Source organism: Bufo gargarizans, chromosome 4 (genome assembly GCF_014858855.1).
Source record: "Bufo gargarizans isolate SCDJY-AF-19 chromosome 4, ASM1485885v1, whole genome shotgun sequence".
Lineage (NCBI taxonomy): Eukaryota > Metazoa > Chordata > Amphibia > Anura > Bufonidae > Bufo > Bufo gargarizans.
This window is the reverse complement of record NC_058083.1, coordinates 158,584,531-158,602,827: the sequence shown is the minus strand read 5'-3', so window position 1 is coordinate 158,602,827 and position 18,297 is coordinate 158,584,531. Positions and strand designations below refer to the sequence as shown.

The following is an 18,297-nucleotide window of genomic DNA, read 5'->3' as shown; positions in this document are numbered from 1 at the left end:
CTATCAGGGTGAATAGGACAAGGGATGAAAAAAATACCAGTTTCTAGCCCCATAAGGGGGGAAATAGTTATTAAATAAAAAGTGTAAAAAAAAAACAACACCAAAATATTAAGTATGAATCACCCCCTTTCCCAATTTCACATATAAAATGTATAAATAATAAATAAACATATTACATATCGCCACTTCAGAAAAGTCCAAACTAATAAAATATAAAAAAAATCTATGCGGTGAACACCGAAACAGAAAAAATAAATAAAATCTGCGCGATTCGCCATTTTTAAATGCGGAATGCACGTGGCTTTTTAGGTTTTTCCGCATGGTATCAAGTATCGCAATACTTTTTCATGGTATCGAAACCGAATCACAAATTTGGTATCGCAACAACTCTAGTTGGCCCAACCTATTTCTGTTGTTCTAGTCTACTTGTCTTGGCCCTGCCTACTTGTCTTTGCCCTGCCTACTTGTTTTGCCACATAATTTTTTTTTCCAAGGCCATTTTAAGTTCCCAGCTCATCCCTGCTGTGCAAAGACATTATAGGTAAGATTTATCAAAACTGGTGTAAAATAGAACTGGCTTAGTCTCCAATAGCAACTAATGAGATTCCACCTTTCATTTTCCAAAGGAGGTGTGAAAAATGAAAGGCGGAATCTGATTGGTTTCTATGGGCAACTAAGCCAGTTTTACTTCACACCAGTTTTGGCAACACATAGAGTGTCTACAGTGGCAGTTACACTGTGTGCTGCCATATAGGCTCTGGGCACTGTTGTGTTGTGCTTGAGATCTAAGAAATTGAACTGTACTCTTCTGTCAACTTCTCTCAATTTTATTTGCCATTAATTATACAGTATACAGGCTGTTTCGTTGTCTATTTAAATACAAACAACCTTTCATTTATCACAGCTCCTTTGAAAAATGAAAAGTGGAATCTGATTGTTTGCTATGGCCAACTAAGCCAGTTCTGCTTTTACACCAGTTTGATAAATTTCTTCCAATAATTTGTGCCCAAGGGGCTGTCCCTCATTCAGTTCTGTGCCCAGCCGCGCCCCAACTGCCGTCTCCTAGTGCCGCCCAGCTCATTAATATTCACTGCACTGGGTGGCTTTTTTTTTCTCCCGACGCAGCGAAATCCCGCACATGCCCAGTACTATCTTCCTGGCATCAGCTTCATCTTGTCTCTCTGTGCCTGCGCCGGATAAGGTCCCCGGCACCCTCCAGCTCCAGTAGAAGATAGTACTGGGCATGCGCGGGATTTCACTGCATCAGGGGAAAAGAAAGTCGCCCAGTGCAGTGAATACTAATGAGCTGGGCGGCACTAGGAGACGGCAGTTGGGGCGCGGCTAGGCACAGAACTGAATGAGCGACAGCCCCTTGGGCACAAAGTAAGGTAATTTGCATATTGATAAAAACACTTTTTATAAGTAACGGAAAGCCAGCGAGGGGTGATAATGGTATAGTTTAATTAAGCATATTAAGGCTACTTTCACACTAGCGTTCGTCGGTCCGCTCGTGAGCTCCGTTTGAAGGGGCTCACGAGCGGACCCGAACGCTTCCGTCCAGCCCTGATGCAGTCTGAATGGATGCGGATCCGCTCAGACTGCATCAGTCTGGCGGCGTTCAGCCTCCGCTCCGCTCGCCTCCGCACGGACAGGCGGACAGCTGAACGCTGCTTGCAGCGTTCGGGTGTCCGCCTGGCCGTGCGGAGGCGTGCGGATCCGTCCAGACTTACAATGTAAGTCAATGGGGACGGATCCGTTTGAAGATGCCACAATATGGCTCAATCTTCAAGCGGATCCGTCCCCCATTGACTTTACATTGAAAGTCTGGACGGATCCGTACGAGGCTATTTTCACACTTAGCTTTTATATGCTAATATAATGCAGACGGATCCGTTCTGAACGGAGCCTCTGTCTGCATTATTATGATCGGATCCGATCGAACGCTAGTGTGAAAGTAGCCTTAGGCCAGTAGAAGAATATATGTCACTTTATATGCTCTAACGACCTGTCAGTGTCCCTTTAAAGGGGTTGTGCAGTGGTCATCAATATCAGATCGGCAGGGGTCCAACTTCTGACACCACCACCGACATCTGTTTGACAGTGCAGAGTACTCGTGTGAGAGCTTCTTCCTCTTCAGAATTACCTACACGTCATCTCCTTTATAGACAGTAAAGTGGAATTACAGCTGCTCCTTCCTATTCAAGTTAATGGGAACAGAAATCTCTCTGTCGGCTAGAGCTGTAGTCCTTATCACTTTACTCCTGAACGCTCATAAACACTCTTTATAGCTAATTGATAACAATTGAGCTTATATGAGTGTTTAGGAGCTTTCAGGAGTAAAGAGATAAGGACTAAAGATCGAGTCGTCAGAGCAGTTCTCTGCCGCATTTAGAGTAGTCTGAATATGTACTAAAAGTGAAAGCTGTAGAAGAAAAACCTCCGAAAATTTAAAAAAAAGACCTATTGAAAAAAATTATTATATTTTTCAGCCCAAAATTTGTAGGCCCCCAAAGGTGTCCAGAGCTTTTAAAAGTCTGATGTGGTTGTTAGTAATTTCCACATTGCCAGAATGGCAGACCAGTTCCTCAGCATTAGCAGGCAATATCTGGTTTAGATCTTACTTGTCTCCATTGGGTGAATATCAGATGACTAGCTGACACTGAGCTGCTAGAGCCGTGCTTCTATGTATGATAGTAAGCTGTCAACCTTTATGCCTCCTAAACAAGCAGCATTATACCACATAACTGCTGGAATAAAGGAATGTGCCTCTTGTTTGCCGCTATTCCTGGTTGTGTTGGCCTCCGGTGTTTAGACGCAGTGTATTGTGCAGAATGAGTCATTTTTCATTACAGTTCATTTTAATACATTCATTAATATAACAGGCTGCTTCCTGATCTCAGCACAACATGGCATTTACAACCTGGGGATAACATCAGCTTCACCTGTCAAATGTGTGGCACCACCATTTCTTGTTCTAGTTAAATAGGGGGTAAAGCCTCCATAAATCTAATGTGTATAAGGCTACTCTCACACTAGCGTCTTTTGTGGATCTGTCATGGATCTTCAAAAATGCTTCCGTTACAATAATACAACCGCATGCATCCGTCATGAACGGATCCGGTTGTATTATGTCTTCTATAGCCATGACGGATCCGTCTTGAACACCATTGAAAGTCAATGGAGGACGGATCCGTTTTCTATTGTGTCAGAGAAAACGGATCCATCCCCATTGACTTACATTGTGTGTTAGGACGGATCCGTCTTGCTCCACACCACATTGCAGACAGAGAAATGCAGTCCTCGATGGGAGCGCAACCAAACTGAACGGAATGCATTTTGGTGCATTCCATTTCCTTCAGTTCAGTTTTGTCCCCATTGGGGACAAAACTGAAGCGTTTTCATCCGCTATTGAGATCCTATGACGGATCTCAATAGCGGAATTAAAAACGCTAGTGTGAAAGTGGCCTTAGAAGCAGGAGTTTTGGGCTATGTCGATTTGGCTTATGGGAGTATTATCTTTACAGACTACGGACCAGATTTGCTAATGTATCCGTGCCAAACATCTGTCTAAAAAAAGTGGTGCAATCTGGCGCATCTATCTTTTGTAAACTTTTTCCTGACATGCTCAAAAAAAGTGTGGGGCAAAGTGGAAATTGGGTGAGGCTTTTACTGAGCTGGGGTGGGGCCTAAGATATGCCATTTTCACTAAAATGTCAGCGCAATTCTGCTGTCATAATCTGTCCAAAAATAGGCCAACCAATAGTTGGTATGCAGTAAGTGAAAAGTGTCTGTCCCTCCAACACATTTATCATCCAGCCTAATAAATCTGGTGCAGGGCTAGACAGCCTATCTAAAGGGTTTTTCTGGCAGATGATCGCTAACGAGTGTTCCTATGAACGATCATCTGGCATTCTAATACTGCCTCTGATCCTGCAGTCATACTTCCTTCCATCTGTACTCTACTACTGGTCAAACTGATGGAAGAGATTATTACCTGTTCAGACTACATTGACCTGGACTGTAGTCTGTTACCATGGAGACACATCGATTGGAACTGTAAACATATGTAAGTTGTTTTTAAACAAGACTAATAACATTGCATTATTATTTTCCTTTGCAGCAAAAAAATCGCATAGGTGTAAATAGCCCTAAAAGTCAATCTCTAGCCAAAAGCTAAAGACTTCTGGGAGTGAAATTTTTATTAGTTTGAGCAACATCAAAAAGAAACCCAAAAGGTGCCACCTGTATTTCTCTTCAACGTGTTAAAGCCTTGTTCTTGTGTATGGAGAGGAAAATCCCAGTAAAAGTTCAAAGATCTAAAACTTTACTTAAAGAGGTTGTCCCATCTCAGACAATGAGGGCATATTGCTAGGATATGCCCCCATTGTCTGATAGGTGCGTGTCCCACCCCATTGTCTGATAGGTGCGTTCTCCACACCTATATGGAGAACGGGGCCCCACAAGTGAAGGAGGGCGCACTGCGCATGCGCAGCTGCCCTCCGTTAATTTCTATGGGGCCGCCGAAAATAGCCAAGCTGGCTTGGCTTTTTCCGTCGGCCCCGTAGAAATGAAAGGGAGCCTGGGCCATGGGAGTAGCGCTTGGTGGTGGACAGACCCTGGGAAATCTGGGGTCCCCCAGCCACAGCTCTCCCTGCTCTGTTCTTGTTATAGTGCTGGGACCCGCACCTATCAGACAATGGGGGCATATCCTGTCGATATGCCCCCATTGTCTGAGATGGGAATACCCCTTTAAAGGCAAAGTGTCAGTGAAAATTTTATCTGGCAGCTAAAACCATGTAGTAACGCACATCCCTTTTTTTTATCATTTATTTTAATTTTCTGATTACAGATTTTTTTATCCTATTTCCCGAATATGATTATGAGGCCGGCCATCTTGCCTGAACTGTTCTTAACAGCATTTAGAGAGCATTAAAAAAATTGCTTTACGGCAGCCACAATGGACAGGAGGGGACCCCATTGACTTCTATAGGAGAGTTTTCTTGGCATGCTCTGTGACCTGGGCAGAGGTCAGGAGGGAGCTGACAAGCTGTAATATCACCCATTGTGAATGGTGGACCCTGTGTTGTCTGTACACATAAGTAATGTAGGGAGACTCCAATGTTAACCAGATAACTGCAGTAAAGTGATCTGTACAGACTGTGGCACCTATTATTAGGCCAGTGGGAAAACTGCTGTATTTTATGTTTTTTATTTAAAGGGAATGTGTCATCAGAAAATGACCTGCATATTTTTAAATAATTTTTGATGATATTATTTTTAATTTTCCATGTATTCCATATATTTAAACTAAAACCAAAAATCCTGCAGTTTTCGCCCTGGCCACTATGTCTAATAATTAGCGCCACCTCTTGGTTTATACAGATCATTTTACTGCAGTTAACTCATTCTAATCCTACCTGTAATGATATCACCTCTGTGTATAGATAAGACAGGATCCTCCATTCACAATAGGTGATTGTCAAAGCTTATCTTTTCTTTCCTTGTACACAGGTCACAGAGCACGCCTAGAAATCTCCCATAGAAGTCAATGAGGTCTCCTCCTGACCATTGTGTCTATGGCCCATGGGGCTGTAGTAAAGCAATATTATTTTATGATCTCTTAGGCCTCTTTTACACGGGCGTCCCGGATTTGCTCCGGATCTTTCACACGGGCGTCCCGGATTTGCTCCGGATCCGGATCTTCTATCTTCATTCAGCAGGACCTGCGCTGACGTCACGTGAGCGCGATTACGTCATCAAAGGTCCTTTTGCAGGTCCTGAAAGATGAAGAAAGAAGACGATGCCAGCTGCGCGAACAAGTGGATGAGGTGAGTTCATATATTTTTTTTTTAACCCCTCAAGCAACATTTTAATTAGCATTCTGTATTAAGAATGCTATTATTTTCCCTTATTACCATGTTATAATAGAAAATAATAAGTAAGTTGACTTTTATCAATTTACTAACATGATCTCCTAGCAACTATGCGTGAAAAACTTCCTTGCGGATGCTATGCGATTTTCACGCATCCCTATTCACTTCTATGGTGCCTGCGTTGCGTAAAAAATGCAGAATATAGAACATGCAGCGATTTTCACGCAACGCACAAGTGATGCGTGAAAATCACCGCTCATGTGCACAGCCCCATTGAAGTGAATGGGTCCGATTCAGTGCGGGTGCAATGCGTTCACTTCACGCATTGCACCCGCGCGAAATTCCCGCCCGTGTGAAAGGGGCCTTAATGCTGTTAAGAACATCACCAAAAAGTCTTAAAAAACATGTATAACATAAAAACATTATTTTAACCATAGGTCATTTTCTGATGACACATTCCCTTTTACACCTTGCAAAGGTAGAAATTTTAGGGTACGACCACGCACTCGGGTTTCTATATGCATTTTGGAAGCCAAAACCAGGAGCAAATTCAAAAAAGAGGCGACGTCACATCTGTTCTTTATTCTTTCTCTCCTTTTACCATCCACTCCTGAATTTGGCTTCCAAAACTGAATGCAGAAACCTGACCGTGTGGCCGTACCCTAAACTGATGTCTCACAGAGACCTGTGTTCTGTCATTAAAGGGGAAGATACAAAATTAGGTTATGAAATGTCAGGAATTAAGGGGGGTATAATTTAGGGACTGAAAATAAACAGATTTCTAATTTCATAATCATTACAGAGAATTGTCAGATTTTGGCGCAGTGTGACTGAATCACGGTAGACACTGCCAATACTGAGCCTCGTGTACTGTAGTAATAGCTATAACGGGAATGTGTACTTTGAAGATTTGACACCTAGTTGCAAAAGCTGTATGTGCCCCAGCAATCTACTTGACTGTTCAGCACGCTGGGCTGTACGTCACTATTCATACAGTAGATTTCTACCAGTGTGGTCACATCAATGATCAATTAGCTTAATAACGAAATTGTCACTTTAAACCACTTTGGTTCTTTCCCTGTTGGCCCAGACCCCCAGTCATAAGGGACTGACCAGCAGGAGGGATATAATGGGAACAATTACAATATTGACATTGATTCATGGTGTACTGACCTAATGCGGCAAAGACCTGCGCCACTACTGGGCCCGGCTCATCCGATGCAGTTTTCTGCAATGTTACAGTGATTGCAGTCATGGATCGAAAAAGCCATTACTGCAGTAAAACCACATTTAATGACATGCTTTTTCCCCCATGTTGTGCTAATATTGAGACTCTCTGCTGATTCTGCTCCATGTAAGTGTACCCTAAGACTATATTCACAAGTGCCCTCTTTATCAAGGTTTCAACTGCGATTTTTAAAATAAAAATGACAGTAAAATATTTATTTTGTCTGTTTTAGTAACTATGTCCATTCCCCGTACAATGACAATTCTGCAGCCTCTGTTCTTATGATTCTATGTTGTGTCATTCCTCTGTTACTCCTAAGTACTCCTTACTCCTACTAGAAGTTTTTTCATGAATTGTCAAATGGTTGTTACCAGTTTGGGGTGTCTCCCTGCATAGTCGGCTACTGATAGCACTGATTGCACAGTGTCAGACTGTGCAGGGACCCCCCCAACTGGTAACACCCAATAGGCAGTTAATACATAGCCATCTAGTAGGAATCCTCTACGTCAAGCATCCTCAAACTGCGGCCCTCCAGCTGTTGTAAAACTACAACTCCCACAATGCCCTGCTGTAGGCTGATACCTGTAGGCTATTCGGGCATGCTGGGAGTTGTATTTTTGCAACAGCTGGAGGGCCGCAGTTTGAGGATGCCTGCTCTACGTCTACAGGAAAAAAGGCTTCTACACTTAGAAGAGGATTCTTTACGGTAAGAGCAGTGAGACTATGGAACTCTCTGCCTGAGGAGGTGGTGATGGTGAGTACAATAAAGGAATTCAAGAGGGGCCTGGATGTATTTCTGGAGCGTAATAATATTACAGGCTATAGCTACTAGAGAGGGGTCATTGATCCAGGGAGTTATTCTGATTGCCTGATTGGAGTCGGGAAGGAATTGTTCCCCTAAAATAAGTAAAAGTGGCTTCTACCTCTAGAGAGTTTTTTCCGTAACTCTGGATGAACTTGCAGATAACAGGCTGAACTGGATGGACAAATGTCTTTTTTAGGCCTTATAAACTATGTTACTATGTTAATAATAACACAACATGGGGTCATAATAATAGATGCCCTGGAATGGTCATATCATTATTTGCTAAAAAGGATAGAAGAGGTGACAGGTCTTCTTTAAAAAAAAAAAATACATAAAAAAAGTTGCATTTTCCTATGGGTACAAATAGATACATTAATGATGTTGCTTGCTTAGACTTTATCATCTTTGAAGAGATTTACAGGATGTTGATGGCCTATCCTCATAAATAGTTCTGCAGAGTTCCAACATCCCGTACCCCTGCCGATGAGCTGCCTTCTTGTAACTCTGGCACCAGAAGTCGGCACCAGAATGTCGCAGCTCCGTCCATTGTGTAGTGGACATAGCTGGGAACGTCCATGAAGCTGCCAGCTCTGTTCACTATACTGTGTGAGGAGCTGTATAGATTTGACACCAGAACTGCAACTAAATAGCTGATCAGCAAAAGTACAGGGTGTCAGGTATTCCGGGGATGGGACAACAATATCAACATCCTGGTCAGCTCCTTCGAGGAAGTTTTTTTTTTTGAAGCCTAAAGAGCGTGCTTTCTACACCCGTGCAACAAAATCGTGCAGCGTGCCACACAAAAATCGTGCCCAGGTCGCGGTCTATCGCAGGCCCTCTCCGAAGAGAAGAGCCCCCCACAAACCATTCCCAATCCCTCCGGGGCCGTTAAGCTCCTGCAAGGGACTGAGACAAGTGGCAACCCTCAGCCAAAGCCAACGGTACGCCCATCTATGCTCCCGGATTTCGCCTAGGCTGCCACCCAGGGCGTCAGCCAGGAGCTCAACAAAGGTCTGGACTCTCCCTGGAGGGAGAGCCCAAGGGGTTTGGCAGGGGGGGTGAGGAACCAATATGGCCACACCGCCCCCCCCAGACCTCAAGGAGGGGGTACCCATAAGGGCGCCGCAACCCTGAAAATCCCAAAACACACAAACGTGTAAAAGTGCACACAGTGAACATAAAAATAAATAAGAGTGCCGTTAAGGCCCGGACATTCGGTCGGAAATATAAAAATTTCTCTCTTGTCAAGGCCGAAGCCGAGCCAAGAAGAGTGAGTGTGCTAAAATGTGTGAAAGGGAAGTGCGTGCAAATGTGCCATCACTCGGAGGGATCCCACCCCCAGTGAGTTTCGGCACCCCAGGGTCACTACTCCTGGGGCACTGTTGCGCTTCGGGCTTCCAAACAACTCAGCCCCCTGGCTTCGATCCAGCAGAGCCCTTCGTCACCTAGCCAAGGGTACCTTGAAACCCAAGCCGTACACGCTAGGGATGCTGTGTGGTTCACTGCTCTCCTCCATACCATACTGCAAGCCCTCAGGTATGCCCTGTACGGATGGAGTTTACAGTCCAGGAGTCAGGCTCGACTGGACTGATAAGAACAGATACTACACCTGATCTTAGCCAAAAGGCCAAGAAGCGATAGTTTTTTTGATTGAAACGTCTTTATTACAATCAGTCGTTATACATACATACATTAGTACTGTGTCGCAGCACAGGCCACGAGTCAGTACATAATAAATTACACGTATTCGTCTTTGCGAGCATGGCATTGTTATGTAAAGCACAGGCTACCCTATACTATACATCGCAATGAATGCTACACTAGCATACCTATTCAATCACAAAACCTCCCAACAGAAGCATTTAGACAGTGATGAGGGGAGAGGAAGTGGGAAGGAGGGGGTAGGGAGGGGGAATCACATGCCCAAGGCTTTATTGAGAGGACAAATACAAACGGGGGGGAGAGGGGAGAAGGAGAGGGGTTTAGTCCTCTTCTTCTTCGTCAACGTCCGAGATGTTGTAGTCCCGCAACAGACTATGGATAAGTCTGCGGCAGTCCAGGACGGACTTGTTCTCCCTCCTGAGGATGAGCCGGTTCCTAGCAAACCAAATAGCGTCCTTAAAACAGTTCATAAGGCGCCAGGCCTCCTGGATGGCTCCAACAGTATGAATCCCAGGAAATAGTCCATACAGCACCGAAGTGCATTGCAGGCTGTTCCTGGGCACAGAGTCTTTGAGTTCATGTTCCAGGGCGTCCAACAGGCGCTGTGCAAAGGGGCACTCCCAAAACAGGTGGTAAGATGTTTCCTCCACGAAAGGGCACCTGGGGCAGTACCCAGTTTTGCACAGATTGCGGGCATGCATGAATGACCGGATGGGCAGTCCGCCCTGAATGGCCATCCATGACAAGTCCTTATGCCCGTTGGTCAACCTGTTTGACGACACATTAGTCCAAACTGTCTCTACGGTGTCGTCCTGGATCCCTGGAATTGACTCCACCACGTCCTTTGCTCTGATGAGCTTGTGGATAGTTTTTGGCTTCCACAAGTCGGGTTTGAGGCCCTCCAGTTGGTGTTCCCTCACAAACCTGACGACGTCCCCGTAGAACCAGGGAGCGTGCCAGTTGTAAGGGATGGAGCTGTCCCACTTGTCCCAGCCCATGCCCCTCCAGAGAGGCAGGAGGAAAAAACGGGACATAGCCTTGCCCGCAGAGCCGTTAGCTGTTCTCAGAGTCCGACGAACGCTGTCACAAACAAAGGCGATCCGCAGTAAAGTGGGCAGGTCCGGTATGCCCTTTCCGCCCTTGCGGGGCTCTTTGTACATGATGGCTCGTTTCACTCTGTCCATCTTAGATCCCCAGATGAAGCGAAAGACTGTCCTGGTGATGGCCCTGGAAACGGTGGCAAGAGGGGGCCATGCCTGTGCGGTGTACTGGAGCACAGGCAAAACTTCGCTGCGCAGGACGAGTGCTTTCCCTTCAATCGTGAGTTGTCTAAGGCTCCACAGTCCGATTCTTTGGTTGACTTTGGCCAAGCGTTCATCCCAAGACTTGAGGGCTGCGCCTTCCTTCCCGAACCAGACTCCAAGGATTTTGATGAAGTTTGGTTTGATGGTAAATGGGAAGGGGGCAGAAGAGGCCAGTTGCCAGTCCCCGAAGAGCATGGCTTCTGACTTGCCGCAGTTGACTTTGGCCCCTGAAGCTTGTCCGAACTCCTCGCAGGTCTGGACGAGTGCAGTCACCGAACGCCGGTCAGCGCAGAAGACGGTCACATCATCCATGTACAGCGAGCACTTGACCTCGTAGTGTCCAGGTCCTGGTGCGGTGATCCCTCTGATCTCTCCATTCTGCCGGATAGACTCCGCGAAGGATTCTATAACACAAACAAAAAGGAGAGGTGAGTGTCATGGTCTTACCTCCTTGCTGTTCCCTTCGTTTGACATGTGCTGGCGGCCATCTTGGTTTCTGGGTTTTCTTGTAGCCTCCCACCCTGCGGCTCCTCCTTCCCACTGGGAGGAGCTGGATGCCTAGCTCATATATATAGGAGGTCTGTGGCTTCAGTTCCTTGCTTGGTCCTCCTGTGTTCACATGCTTCCAAGACTGCTGCTGCTTCTGGTTCCTGATCCTGGCCTCGTCTGACTACCCCGTTGGTTCCTGATTCCGGCTTCGTCTGACTACCCCGTTGGTTCCTGATTCCGGCTTCGTCTGACTACCCCGTTGGTTCCTGTTCCTGGCTTCGTCTGACTACCCTTCTGGTTCCTGACCTCTGTCTCCGCAAAACCCTGCTTCGGTTTAGCCATCCGTTCGGACTTTGCTACGGCTTGCTCTTCAATAAAACCTTCTTATTTTCCACTTATCTCTTGTTGTACGTCTGGTTCGTGGTTCCATGACATTAGGACCAAGCCATGAATTCTGACGGTACAGGGCCACCCTCGCTACCTACGCTGGTTGCCAGACTTGATCAGCAGGATCACCTGTTGGGTCGGTTCGCTGTGGCGTTGCAAACCCTGCTTGAACGCACGGCTCATTTAGCTTCCGTTGCCGATGGGTCGGTTGTCGCTCCTGGGGCCGCTCCTACTGCCGCTCCGGTTGTTGCGCCAGAGTCTACCCTGACACCTGTTGCTGCGCCTGTGGTGTTTCAGGGTATGACCGGTTCTGCCCCCCTTCCACAGCGCTTTGGGGGAGAGCCAACTCAGTGCCGAGGTTTCCTTAACCAGGTGGGCATTTACTTCGAGTTGCTGCCACATGCCTTTCCTACTGAGAGATCAAGGGTGGGCTTCTTGATCTCGCTGCTCTCGGACAAGGCCTTGGCCTGGGCCAGCCCTTTATGGGAGAACAACAATCCGGTGGTTGCCGAGTTTTCCGGTTTTGTTGCTTCTCTTCGGAAGGTATTCGATGTGCCGGCTCGTGCTGCCTCTGCTGCGAAGCTCCTTATGTCCATCAGACAGGGTTCACGATCCGTAGCTGAATACGCCATTGAGTTTCGTACCCTGGCAGCAGAGGTGGGCTGGAATAATGAGGCTCTGGTCGCTGCTTTCTCTCATGGTCTCTCGGATGCCTTGAAGGATGAGGTTGCAGCTAAGGACCTACCAGTGGAGCTCGAGTCTCTTATTTCTTTCCTGATTTTGATTGACACCAGACTCAGGGAGAGACCTTCCTTTAAGGAGAGCCTGCGGAGGTCTCCTAACAGATTGGCGCCTACGTTTGCTGTCCCACCCGTGCCTCCCTCTCCTCCCACGCCTCCTGGGGATGACTTGTCTGGGGGTGAACCCATGCAGCGGGGGTTTGCTCGCCTGTCTGAGGGGGAGAGGGTACTCCGGAGACGCGAGGGCCGATGCATGTACTGTGGTCTCGGTGGGCATTTTCGGTTGGCATGTCCGAACCGTCCGGGAGAACGCTCGCACCTGAGGTCCTGTCGGGGGCAGATCTTGGGTGGAGTCTCCTCGTCCCCGGTTTCCCGTGTTGACAAACCACTGATCACGGTTGTCCTCTCCTGGGTCGGGGGCTCGGTGACGACCCAGGCGTTGGTGGACTCTGGTGCTGGTGGTTTGTTCATTGATAGAGTGTTCGTTGCCGCCAATTCCATTCCTCTGCAGCCTCGAGGTTCCCCACTGGCTCTTGAGGCGATAGACGGCAGACCCCTTCTGCCGCCACACGTGACTCATGAGACCCTTCCAGTGGGGATGGCCATTGGTGCCGTTCACAGAGAGTCGGTCTGTCTCCAGGTTATTTCGTCTCCACACTACTCGGTGGTCTTGGGGTACCCCTGGCTCCAGAAGCATAATCCGACTTTCGATTGGAGATCGGTCGAGATCCTCTCGTGGTCACCGCAGTGTGGGGCTAGTTGCATCCATGGGCCTGTCAAGTTGCTGTGTACTTCCTCGGACTCTCTGTTGCCTCCTGAATACGAAGAGTACCGGGATGTATTCGATAAGGTGCGCGCGGTTGCCCTACCTCCGCACCGCCCATACGATTGTGCCATAGAGTTACAATCCGGTGCCGTTCCTCCTCGTGGCAAAGTCTATCCACTGTCGGTAGCGGAGAATGAGGCCATGGAGGAGTACGTGAGGGAGGCGCTTTCACGCGGACACATTCGCAAATCCTCGTCCCCGGCAGGGGCTGGATTTTTCTTTGTGAAAAAGAAGGGCGGCGAGTTGAGGCCTTGCATCGATTACAGGGGTCTCAATCGCATCACGATCAAGAACGCTTACCCGATACCCTTGATTTCCGAGCTGTTCGATCGCCTCAAAGGGGCCACGGTCTTTACCAAACTCGACCTGAGGGCGGCATATAACCTGGTAAGGATCAAGGCGGGCGATGAGTGGAAGACCGCGTTTAACACCAGGACCGGTCATTATGAATCCTTGGTTATGCCCTTTGGGTTGTGCAATGCGCCCGCAGTCTTCCAGGAATTCATCAACGATGTTTTCCGTGACCTGTTGCAGCAGTGTGTGGTGGTCTATTTGGATGACATCTTGGTATATTCTGCATCCATGGAGGCCCACATTCTGGATGTCAGACGAGTGTTGCAACGCTTACGAGAGAACAAGCTGTTCGGTAAGCTTGAGAAATGCGAATTTCACCGATCCCAGGTAACCTTCTTAGGTTACATCATTTCCGCTGAGGGGTTCTCCATGGATCCTGAGAAGGTTTCGGCTGTCTTACAGTGGCCCCAGCCCAGTGGGCTTCGTGCCCTGCAGCGCTTTTTGGGCTTCGCCAATTATTATCGGAAGTTCATCAGGGACTTTTCCATGCTAGCCAAGCCTCTCACGGATCTGACCAGGAAGGGCAGTAATCCTCAGGTCTGGCCGCTCGAGGCCATCCGAGCTTTTGAGGCTCTAAAGTCCGCCTTTGTGTCGGCTCCGATTCTGTCGCATCCCAACCCTGGGTTGCCTTTTGTCCTCGAGGTGGACGCGTCTGAGACGGGAGTAGGCGCCCTCCTGTCTCAGCGTAGAACACCAGAGGGTCCTCTGCTTCCTTGTGGGTTTTACTCCCGGAAACTGTCTTCCGCGGAGTGCAACTATCAGATTGGTGACAGGGAGTTATTGGCCATCGTGCAGGCCCTTAAAGAATGGAGGCACTTGCTCGAGGGCTCGGTGGTTCCGGTTCTCATCCTGACGGACCACAAGAATCTGACCTACCTCTCTGAGGCCAAGAGATTGACACCACGTCAGGCCAGATGGGCTCTGTTCTTGTCACGTTTTAATTACGTGGTCTCCTACCTACCCGGCTCCAAGAACATCAGAGCGGATGCCTTATCACGGCAGTACTCCGAGCTGTCCGGGGAGGAGTCGATTCCGACTACGGTCATACCCCCGAATCAGATCCTGGCCGCTATTCGCACCAGCCTGACTTCTCCTCTGGGTGAGCAGATTTTGGCGGCTCAATCTGGTGCTCCCTCTGGGAGACCCAACGGCAGATGTTTTGTGCCTGAGGAGTTGCGCACTCGGTTGTTGCGAACCTACCATAACTCCAAGGCCGCGGGGCACCCTGGAAAGAATCAGCTGTCCTGGGCGGTTTCACGTCTGTTCTGGTGGCCTTCTCTACGTTCCGACATCGCCGCATATGTAGCGGCATGCTCCGTTTGTGCCCAGAGTAAGTCCCCTCGGCACCTTCCGTTGGGCCTTTTGCAACCCATAGCCACCGGGGAGCGTCCATGGTCACACCTGGGGATGGATTTCATTGTGGACCTCCCTGCATCCCGAGGCCATACGGTCATTCTCATGATTGTGGATCGGTTTTCCAAAATGTGCCACTGTGTTCCTCTCAAGAAGTTACCCTCTGCACAAGAGTTGGCCTCGATTTTTGCCAGGGAGGTCTTCCGGTTGCACGGTTTGCCCAAGGAGATTGTGTCGGATCGGGGGAGTCAGTTTGTGTCCAGGTTCTGGCGCGCCTTTTGCTCCCAGTTGGGGATTCATCTCTCTTTCTCCTCGGCCTACCACCCTCAGTCCAATGGGGCCGCAGAACGATCCAATCAGGCCTTGGAGCAATTCCTTCGTTGCTATGTCTCCGATCACCAAGACAATTGGGTTGACCTCCTGCCTTGGGCTGAGTTTGCCAGGAACACGGCGGTGAACTCTTCCTCTGGGACGTCTCCCTTCATGGCCAATTATGGGTTCCAACCTGCCGTGTTACCGGAGGTATTCTCTCCCCAGGATATTCCGACTGTGGAGGATCACCTTTCCGTCCTACATGCTTCTTGGGTACAGATCCAGAGGTCCCTTGAGGTCTCTGCGCAGCGCCAGAAACTCCAGGCTGATCGCAGACGAGCGCCCGCTCCTTCCTACCAGGTCGGAGACCGCGTATGGTTGTCCACCCGCAACCTCAACCTTCGAGTGCCCACTCCCAAGCTGGCGCCTCGCTTTGTTGGTCCCTTCCGAGTGCTTCGCAGGGTAAACCCGGTAGCCTATGCCCTTGCGCTTCCTCCTGGCATGCGGATCTCCAACGTGTTTCATGTCTCCCTGTTGAAGCCACTGGTGTGTAATCGTTTCACTTCCTCGATTCCTCGGCCTCGTCCGGTCCAAGTGGGCAATCGTGAGGAGTATGAGGTGAGCAATATCCTGGACTCACGCCTGGTCCGCGGCCGGGTGCAGTTTTTGGTCCATTGGCGTGGTTATGGTCCAGAGGAGCGTTCCTGGGTTCCCTCCGCAGATGTCCATGCTCCTGTCTTGCTCCGAGCCTTCCACGCACGCTTCCCTCAGAAACCGTTCCTTACTCCGCGGAGGAGGGGCCCTTGAGGGGGAGGTACTGTCATGGTCTTACCTCCTTGCTGTTCCCTTCGTTTGACATGTGCTGGCGGCCATCTTGGTTTCTGGGTTTTCTTGTAGCCTCCCACCCTGCGGCTCCTCCTTCCCACTGGGAGGAGCTGGATGCCTAGCTCATATATATAGGAGGTCTGTGGCTTCAGTTCCTTGCTTGGTCCTCCTGTGTTCACATGCTTCCAAGACTGCTGCTGCTTCTGGTTCCTGATCCTGGCCTCGTCTGACTACCCCGTTGGTTCCTGATTCCGGCTTCGTCTGACTACCCCGTTGGTTCCTGATTCCGGCTTCGTCTGACTACCCCGTTGGTTCCTGTTCCTGGCTTCGTCTGACTACCCTTCTGGTTCCTGACCTCTGTCTCCGCAAAACCCTGCTTCGGTTTAGCCATCCGTTCGGACTTTGCTACGGCTTGCTCTTCAATAAAACCTTCTTATTTTCCACTTATCTCTTGTTGTACGTCTGGTTCGTGGTTCCATGACAGTGAGAGAGGGCAGCCTTGTCTGACCCCGGAGCGAACCGAGAAGGGGTCAGTCTTCCAGCCGTTCACCAGCACCGTGCTGCAAATGTCAAAATACATCAGGTCAACAAAAGAACAGAACCTCCTGCCTAGACCTAGCCTGCGCAGCGCCTTGCCCATAAACTCATGAGAGACCCGGTCGAATGCCTTCTCCTGGTCCAGGCTGACCAGGGCGGCATGAACACGGCGGTCCTGGATGTAGTGCACCGTGTCTCTCACAAGAGCGAGGCTGTCTGCGATCCTGCGGCCGGGGATGCCGCAGGTCTGGTCCGGGTGGACGATTCCGCCGATGACGACCTTCAGCCGGTTGGCAAGTACCTTGGCGAGGATCTTGTAGTCCACGTTCAGGAGAGAGATGGGACGCCAGTTTTTCAGGTCACATCTCTCCCCCTTCCGCTTATACAGGATCGTGATCATTCCTTCCCTCAAGGATGGGGGCATTGTACCCTCCACCACCATCTCCTCATAGAGTTCCAACAGGTCCGGACAAATCAGGTCCCCCAGCGCTACATAGAGCTCCGCTGGGAGGCCGTCACTGCCCGGGGTCCTGCCGGACCTAAAGGATCTAGCGGCAGAGAGCACCTCACCCACCGTCAGAGGGTCATCCATGGCCTCCGCACCTGCCGGATCAAGATGGTTAGTGATACCTGACAGGAATTTATCGGCGGCCTTCTGGTCAGTGTTCCTCAGGGAGTAGAGGTCGCTGTAGTAGTCTGTGACGACTCCCATTACTTCCTCCTTCCCCGAACGCATGTTGCCGTCTTTGTCTCGAAGTTCGTTCAGGGGCGTGTGGCCGGCGTGGAGTTTCCTGAAAAAGAACGAGTTGCACTTCTCATCCTTATCCAGGTTTTCTACTTTGGAACGGAAGACGATTAGCTTGGATTCCTCCTCAAAGTGCCTTTTCAGGTTCTTTTTGGCCCCCTCCAGCTCCTCTCTAACGCTCCAGCCGCACCGGTGAAGGTCTTGCAGGGACCGCAGCTCACGCTGCAGCGCTCTGAAGGCCCTCTTCTTCTCACACGCCTGGTGTTGTTGCTTGTCCTGAAAGAAACAACGAAACTGGACTTTAACATACTCCCACCAGTCACTAGTCTGTTTGAACAAGCGTTTGACACTCCGCCAGGCTATGTAGACCTCTCTAAGTTCCGCAAGCACATCCTCGCGATTCAGCAGGGCGCAGTTCAGTTTCCAGGACCCTCGGCCGGGGGGGAACCCCGTGCCCAGGGTGCACTGGACCCGAATGGCCCTGTGATCGGAGAAGAAGCAAGGGACCATAGAGTGTCCACACTGCCTGACTGCCCGAGAGGTAAACACAAAGTCGATCCGAGAACGAAGTGAGCCATTGGGTCGGCTCCACGTGTAATTAATGGAGCCTTTCCCCATGGATCCCACAACGTCCTGCAGACGCGCCTCGGTCACCATCTCAATAAGCAGTTTGGAAGTGACATCAAGCTTGCTTGACGTCCCGGAGCTGCGTCCGTCCTCCTCGATCGGGCAGTTGAAATCCCCGGCCATCACTACGGTCCTAGTGGTGGCAAGTTGCAGTCGGAGGGCCTGGAAGAGCTCCTGTCGCTCACCCTTGTCAGGGGAGGCGTACACGTTGATGAGCCTAATCGGCTCTC

General features: G+C 49.4%; 1 protein-coding gene and 1 pseudogene across 1 annotated transcript in view; one reads left to right on the top strand and one right to left on the bottom strand.

The window, feature by feature from the left end:
* The window catches only part of PPM1L (protein phosphatase, Mg2+/Mn2+ dependent 1L), a 275,912-nt gene that overhangs the window by 148,788 nt on the left and 108,827 nt on the right, over nucleotides 1–18,297 (top strand). The window lies entirely within an intron of this gene.
* On the bottom strand, nucleotides 9,458–9,545 carry LOC122937348 (annotated as a pseudogene).